We start from the raw sequence: 6906 nt of genomic DNA, 5'->3' as shown, positions 1-6906 counted from the left end.
ACACAATGAAATGGAGGAGAAACATCAACATCACAGTTTCAAAAATGAAGAAAATGTGTTCAGCTGCTCCCAAACTGATGAGGATTCCCCTCAAGGCAAAAATAATTTTGCATGCCATCTTTGTGGAAAGAGTTTCTTTAATAAAGGATATCTTAATCGCCACATAAAGACTCACACCAGAGAATGGCCCTATACCTGTCCTCATTGTGGAAAGACATACACACATAAAGGTCATTGTGAGAGACATTTAAAAAGTCACACTGTTGAAAGGCTCTTCACGTGTCCTCAGTGTGGTAAAAGATTTATACAAAAACGACATCTTAATGCTCACATTAAGACTCATGCCGGACAGAGGCCATACACCTGCCCTCAGTGTGGAAAGCGTTACAAACGTAAAGCACATCTTAAGGATCATGTTATTAGTCACGCAAGCCAAAAGCCTTTCTTATGCCCTCAGTGTGAAAAGAGTTTTAAATGTAAGCAAAGCCTCAGTCGTCATATAAAATGTCACACTAGAGTTGGATTTTACACCTGTCCTCATTGTGATAAAACGTTCTCATCTAAAACGCAGCTACAGAATCACATACGAATTCACACCGGAGAAAAACCTTTCATGTGTCCTCAGTGTGATAAGAGTTTTACACAACAAGGACATCTTAAGCATCACATACGAACCCATACAGGCGAGAGGCCTTTCTCCTGCTATCTGTGTGATAGGAGTTTCATGCAGGCCAAAAGTCTCCAAATTCATCAGTTGTTTCACAAAACACCGTTCCGCTGTGATCTTTGTAAACTAAAGTTTTCTTCTGCAGCACTGCTGAAGACACACCAGAAGAGGCATACGGTTGTGTAGAATTGGGTGTGCTTTGTGTGTGGAAAAGCCTTTCTGAGAGGCCCAGACATGAGGCGGCACCTAAAGATCCATACTGGAGAAAAACCCTACAAGTGCTCACATTGTGGAAAGGAGTTTAGCGAAAATTGGAAACTGAGAAAACATGAGAGACTGCATACTAAAGAGAATGTGCAAGAAGTTTCAGACAAACACACAACCTACAGAATCATTCAGTAAAGCACTGTCCTCAAAGAATGAGCAAAGATCTACTTCAGCCTTCAGGTCATCGCACAAGATGTGAAATGCAAATGAACCTGACGATGGAATTTCTCCCAAAAAGATGAATTTCAAGTTACCTTGGGTGTTAAGTTTGTGGTGGTTAATGGTAATGTTTGCTAGCAGTACTTCTAAATTTGCACCCTTATAAGGGGTCATTTTTTACATAATTGCCACAATATGCCCTGGTTTCACAGGCAAGGCTTAAGTCGAGTTCATATATTAATGCATATGAAAAACACCTCAAAGACACATGAACAACATTGAAAATAAATAAGACTGGGTGAAATTCGAGAAGAACGACGAAAAGTACACCTAAATATGTAAGTTCTGTCAATATTTATCCACTGTTTTTCTCCCACTTGTCTTTTTTGCAGATCTTTCCTTTATTATCTTTTTTCTGCATTTGTTCAGTTTGAAAACAAAAAGAGTTCTACATTTACATTCATGTACCATTATTTTGATCTAGTTTCTAAAAAACTTAGCATATCATTATCAGCAATATAACCTGTTTCCATTAAATTACGTCAAATATTATTTAAAAAAGCATAAACAACACCATATGGTCACAGCATAATTTCATAATTATTACAGCTATTTATACAACATTTACATCTAGAAAATAGAATATGAAATAGAAAGGAGCCTTTTTTGCCTTTCCCGTATTTGTCTTTACTAAATAGATTTGTGTATTTTTAATGTAGGTGAGGTAATAATATGCACATGCCCTCAAGGGTTTTTAACAGGTTAAATAAAGGGACTTTTTTATTCTTATTTTGAACAAGTCGTGTTGGTATATAGTTAAAAATGTTATGGAAAGGAAATATACAACGGAATTAAAGATAAACGGATGGTTAAAAAAATCCAGGGAATACAGGAGCTGCAGTATATATTCCTCAATACGACATTAAAATTTAAAAAAGGACAACAGGTCATCTTTCTGTGCATACAGTAGCTCTGGTTGCAATAATGATGAGAAAAGAGGGAAAATAATGTTTTAATTGCATCAGATATGTCAGTATTGTCGAGTATTAAAACAGGAAAATCATGTAGGCTTGATGTATTAAATGAAATAAATCAAATTATAAAGAGATTACATAATATAGGTTTGAAGGTATCCTTCTTTCGGGTTCCTGCACATGTAGGGGTGACCTTTGAGGTTTACGCTGTTTACACTAATGTTATTTTTAACTCCTGTGACTTTTCTGGAATGTATTTTGAACTCAAAATCTTTGTATATTTTTACAGGGTTGTTCTTGTTGTCCTCCATGCTAAACAAACATCACACAATCTTCAGTGAAGCCACTTCATCTATAAGAAGCCAAACAAACAGGAATCACACCTGCTGTCACAACACATTCTTCTACTCGACTATTCTGACTCACTGTTGTAATGATGGAGTGTGTTATAGAGAAGAGTGATGAAGAATCATACACAATGAGAGATGAAGATATGGAGGAAAAAACAGGTCAGTGTCCAATCTTGATGACACCTAAAGAGCATAAGGGTCATTCTGCTTTCTAAGTATTTAAATAATGAATAACGATATTTACAGAGTAAAGGGGTTATTTTGCAGAAGGGGGTCCTAGAGCCAAATAACGGGGTGAAAATGAAAGAAAAACTAGCGTCATTATTTTTCTACGCAGTCTTTGTAGGTCTGTTCATAGAATCGCTTGACTTTAGAAATCTTTGTTGCATAAAAGTTTCTTGTATATCTTAATGTCTGCCTTTTAACAAACTCTTAAGTAAGCAGTACATAAAGATTATGAGGATTTCTTTATGTTTACGCTTACTGTGTGTTATTTTAACTCCTTTGACTTTATTGGAATGAATTTTTAACTCTTAGTAACTTCATTTATAAGGCCCTATGGTGCAGTCTCAAAGTTAAGGGGATGTTAGTGTAGTCCCAAGTGCAAATTGTAGAATTTTATCTATATTCAATGGTCATAAACCAAACGTGGATCACTTAAATATTCATTCAAGCCATTTAATATTTTGGCTTTCTTCATCACTTAAGAAAAATATTGATCAAATCAATTTTTTAGCCAGGGATTGTTTACATAATTTGCTTGATTTGATTATAAGATTATGAATGATGTTAGAGAAGTTTACGTATATTTCACTTTCTATTTCACTAATATTAAACTGGGATTTAATTTTTTATTTTACACAATTTTTTGATATGTTACTGTCTTCATTTTAGAGATGATGGGAGTGAGAGAGGAAGGTCAAGAACAACATGAAAAGGAAGATGAACATCATTCAGACTCGCCACCTAATACAACATGAATGAATGCATACCGTACCGTACCACTGCCATGCATGTAAGAAAAGCTTCGGACAATCGCAAAGCTTGAAGATTCATTTAGAAGAGAGCTCTCCGCACAGAGTGAACAAGTTGCCTACACAGTAAAATCACCTGTGTTAAAAATGTCAAATTAACACTCACAGTGTATATATAATCCACACTCTCAAAGTGTGGATTATACACTGTGAGTGTTAATTTGAATTTTTTTAAACATTGATGATTTTGCTGTGTACCTCCCTACTGTATAGCATGTGTTATAAATGAGTTTAGGTGAAAACTTGGTATATTCAAAACTATTGGCTATTGCTTCCCTTGAGATTTTTGTATTCATCAGACAGACTTTTCTATCCCATGAGGATCTCAGTTATATAGGTACCAAGAAAGGGTATTACTTGTGGTTAAATTGTAGTTGATTAACAAAATTGTTTTTCGTTACTCCTTAATAAAAAAATATGGGTAATGTAGTATGTCTGGAGCGTATACTGCACCCATGCATATTATATAGAGCTTACTGTTTTAACAGTTAAGAAGTAGGTTCTTCATATAATTCAGTACTGTAACATTAAACCTTTTTCTTTATAAACAATATCTCCCATCAACTGTCTTTATTAATATTTGTAAACTTTACATTTTGTTCATATTGGTTATGCTGCAGAGAACTGAAGATGATTAATAAAAAAAAATAGGTCACCCCAAACTGAAAATTGTTTTTTTTTTCACAGTCATGTCGTTTTTTTTTCTTTTTGCCCGAAATATTGCAGTGATTTCCATGTCTAACACTGTACATTTTGGATGTCCCGCTCTTCAGACAAAATCAATGCAGGTCTTGCAGTCTCTTTCGATGATCTGAGACACATAAAGAACACAGTTTGTTCAGTATAAGCTATAGCACATTCGAAAGACTCGTATACATTTGAAATGAGTAACGTCTGTGCAGAATGAACTTAAATGAGATGTCTGCTCAAACAAATGTGAAACAAAACATTTCTACATTTACTGACTGTTTACGTGCTTGTTGAGTTTCTTTAAAAGGTAAAGTAGCCTACTTAAATGACATCAAATTAAAAGATTAGAATCTGTTCTAGGCACAAAATAACTGTGTTTTAGATTTATTTTAATGCAGATAAACAAAACTATAAATTGCATTGCTATTTCTTATTTTATCTTAATTCATTACTTTTTTCCAAGTAATTTCCATGCACTATTAATTACTGCAGTGATTCTCAATCCAATTTTGTAGCGCCCCCACACACTGCAATGTAAATATGTTTGGTGTCCATGCCAAATAGATATGTAGGATATTTAAGCGTGATATTTTACCTAAACGTTAACCTTTTTTTAATATTATGTTTTATGCATTTCAGGATTGTAGTCAAAGCGACTAGAGGGACTTTTATTTTGCCTCGTGGAGCCTGGTAAGTGATGACGTCGGTAGAGTGCGCTGCAGCTCGTGAAAAGATTGACCATTTCCACACCAATTCATCTATAAAAACTGTAAAGAAGCAACACATTCTTCTACTTTACTGATCTGATTCACTGTTGAAATGGTGGAGTGTGTTAAAGAGGAGAGTGATGAAGAATCAAACGCAATGAAAAGCTGAATATACTGAGGAACAAAGAGGTTAGTGTCCAATCTTAATGCCTGCTAAAGACCATAAAAGCACATTTTGGTGGCTCTGTTAAAATCATTAGAGCTGGAGAATATTATAATAAGGGTCTGACTTAAGTGGTTATAAAACAGAAAGGCAGTCACATGCTACATTTGAAGATATGGAAAATGACATTTAATTTCCATAGATCAAAAATCTGATAACATTCTGATCTTACATTGGGGTTTCATTTTTGTTTTACTTTTTTTGACGTATTACTTTGTTCATTTTAGACATGATAGGAGCGAAAGGTCCTCAGAATTTCACAACTGAAACCTTTCATGTGCCCTCAGTGTGATAAGAGATTTACACAACAAGGACATCTTAAGCATCACATCCAAACTCATACAGATGAGAGGGATTTCTCCGTGCGGTGAGAGTTTTATACAGGGCAAAAATCTCGAAATTCCCCTGTTGTTCCCTGTTGTTCCCCTGTTGTTACACTGGTTACACATACCATTTAGCTGTGATCATTTTAATCAAAAGTTTTCTTAAGTGGCACAGCTGAAGGCACACCAGAAGAGGCATACGGATGTGAAAACTTGGATGTTTTCTGTATGTGGAAAAGCATTTCTGAGAGCCACAGACTTGAAGCGTCACCTAAGGATCCATACTGGAGAAAAACCCTACAAGTGCTCACATTGTGGAAGGGGTTTTAGTGATTCGGGGAACCTGAAACGACACGAGCGACTGCGCTGTCCACAAAGAATGAGCATAAATCAACTCCAGCCTTCAGGTCATAGCACATGATGTGAAATGCAAATGAACATGATGATGGAATTACTCCCATGAATTTTAGTGAATTACCGTGGGTGGTGAAGTTTGTGTTTGTTAGTGGAAATGTTTTCTACGATTGCTTTTTCAAGCAGCAGTATGACTAGATTGACTTTCGTTCAGTAACCGCAACAATACCCCATGCCTTGATTTCACAGATAAGGCTCAGTCTCAGATTAAAATGGCTATCTTTGAAATATGTTCAAATGTCTTGTCATTGCTTTTTTATACATAGGGCTGTTCAGAGTTTAGGTAAATTAGTCTATACTTGTCATGATGTTTGTTTCGGAGAGCAGCCATCAAAACAAATACAAAAGAAGACTTTTTGTTTGTTTTGCAACATTTCAAGTGACATTCTTTTTTTAACAGACTACAAGCTCATCGTTTGCATAAAGTATCATTTATTTTACCATGATGCTATAGGTTTAGCAGCGGACAATGCTGGCCTTGTCTTAGAAATTGAACCAAACACTTGTGGAGGATAAATATAGTTTTTTTTCTGCACTTGTTTCATTGCAATGTGTATAACAAACAAAAAACATGTTTTTATTCATGCACCATTCTTTTTTTTCGGTAGTGTAGTCTAGCTTTTTTCCCCATGCTTGTCACAATTTTGGACAGATTGAAGATAGGGACTTTTATTTTGCTTCTCGAAGCCTGACGTGCAATGACGTCTAACGGAGTGTTCAGCGCCAGTGCGGCTGCGGCTCTTCAGTCGGTTTTGTAAGGTGAATAAAACGATGCAGAATATGCCTTAACGTTTTACCTTTATTTATTCAATATTACCAAAACGATGTTTAATAATATTACAATATTGTAACGATTGTAAAAAAGAACCGAGTTGTTTTCTTGTAACGTTACTGTGGCCAACATTTATTATTTATATTTTTCTATGAATAAACGCATGCACACATGAAGAGCAAAAACATTTACTTTGTCAAGCTATTCATCAACTGGTGATGGGTTTTTAGGAAAATCACGTGTATGTTCTATCTATAAAAATAAACCTAAACTTACTCATTTAGACCTGTACATGTGCCCTCCAGATACTTGCATTCTGCTAGTGA

At 35.3% G+C, this 6906-nt stretch overlaps 1 pseudogene; it reads left to right on the top strand.

The window, feature by feature from the left end:
- The first annotated feature begins 341 nt into the window (after window positions 1–341).
- LOC130550866 (zinc finger protein 721-like) overlaps window positions 342–6906 on the top strand; it is a 28733-nt pseudogene continuing 22168 nt past the window's right edge.

This window comes from Triplophysa rosa, unplaced genomic scaffold (assembly GCF_024868665.1).
Source record: "Triplophysa rosa unplaced genomic scaffold, Trosa_1v2 scaffold458, whole genome shotgun sequence".
Lineage (NCBI taxonomy): Eukaryota > Metazoa > Chordata > Actinopteri > Cypriniformes > Nemacheilidae > Triplophysa > Triplophysa rosa.
This window is presented reverse-complemented; position numbering and strand designations above follow the sequence as displayed.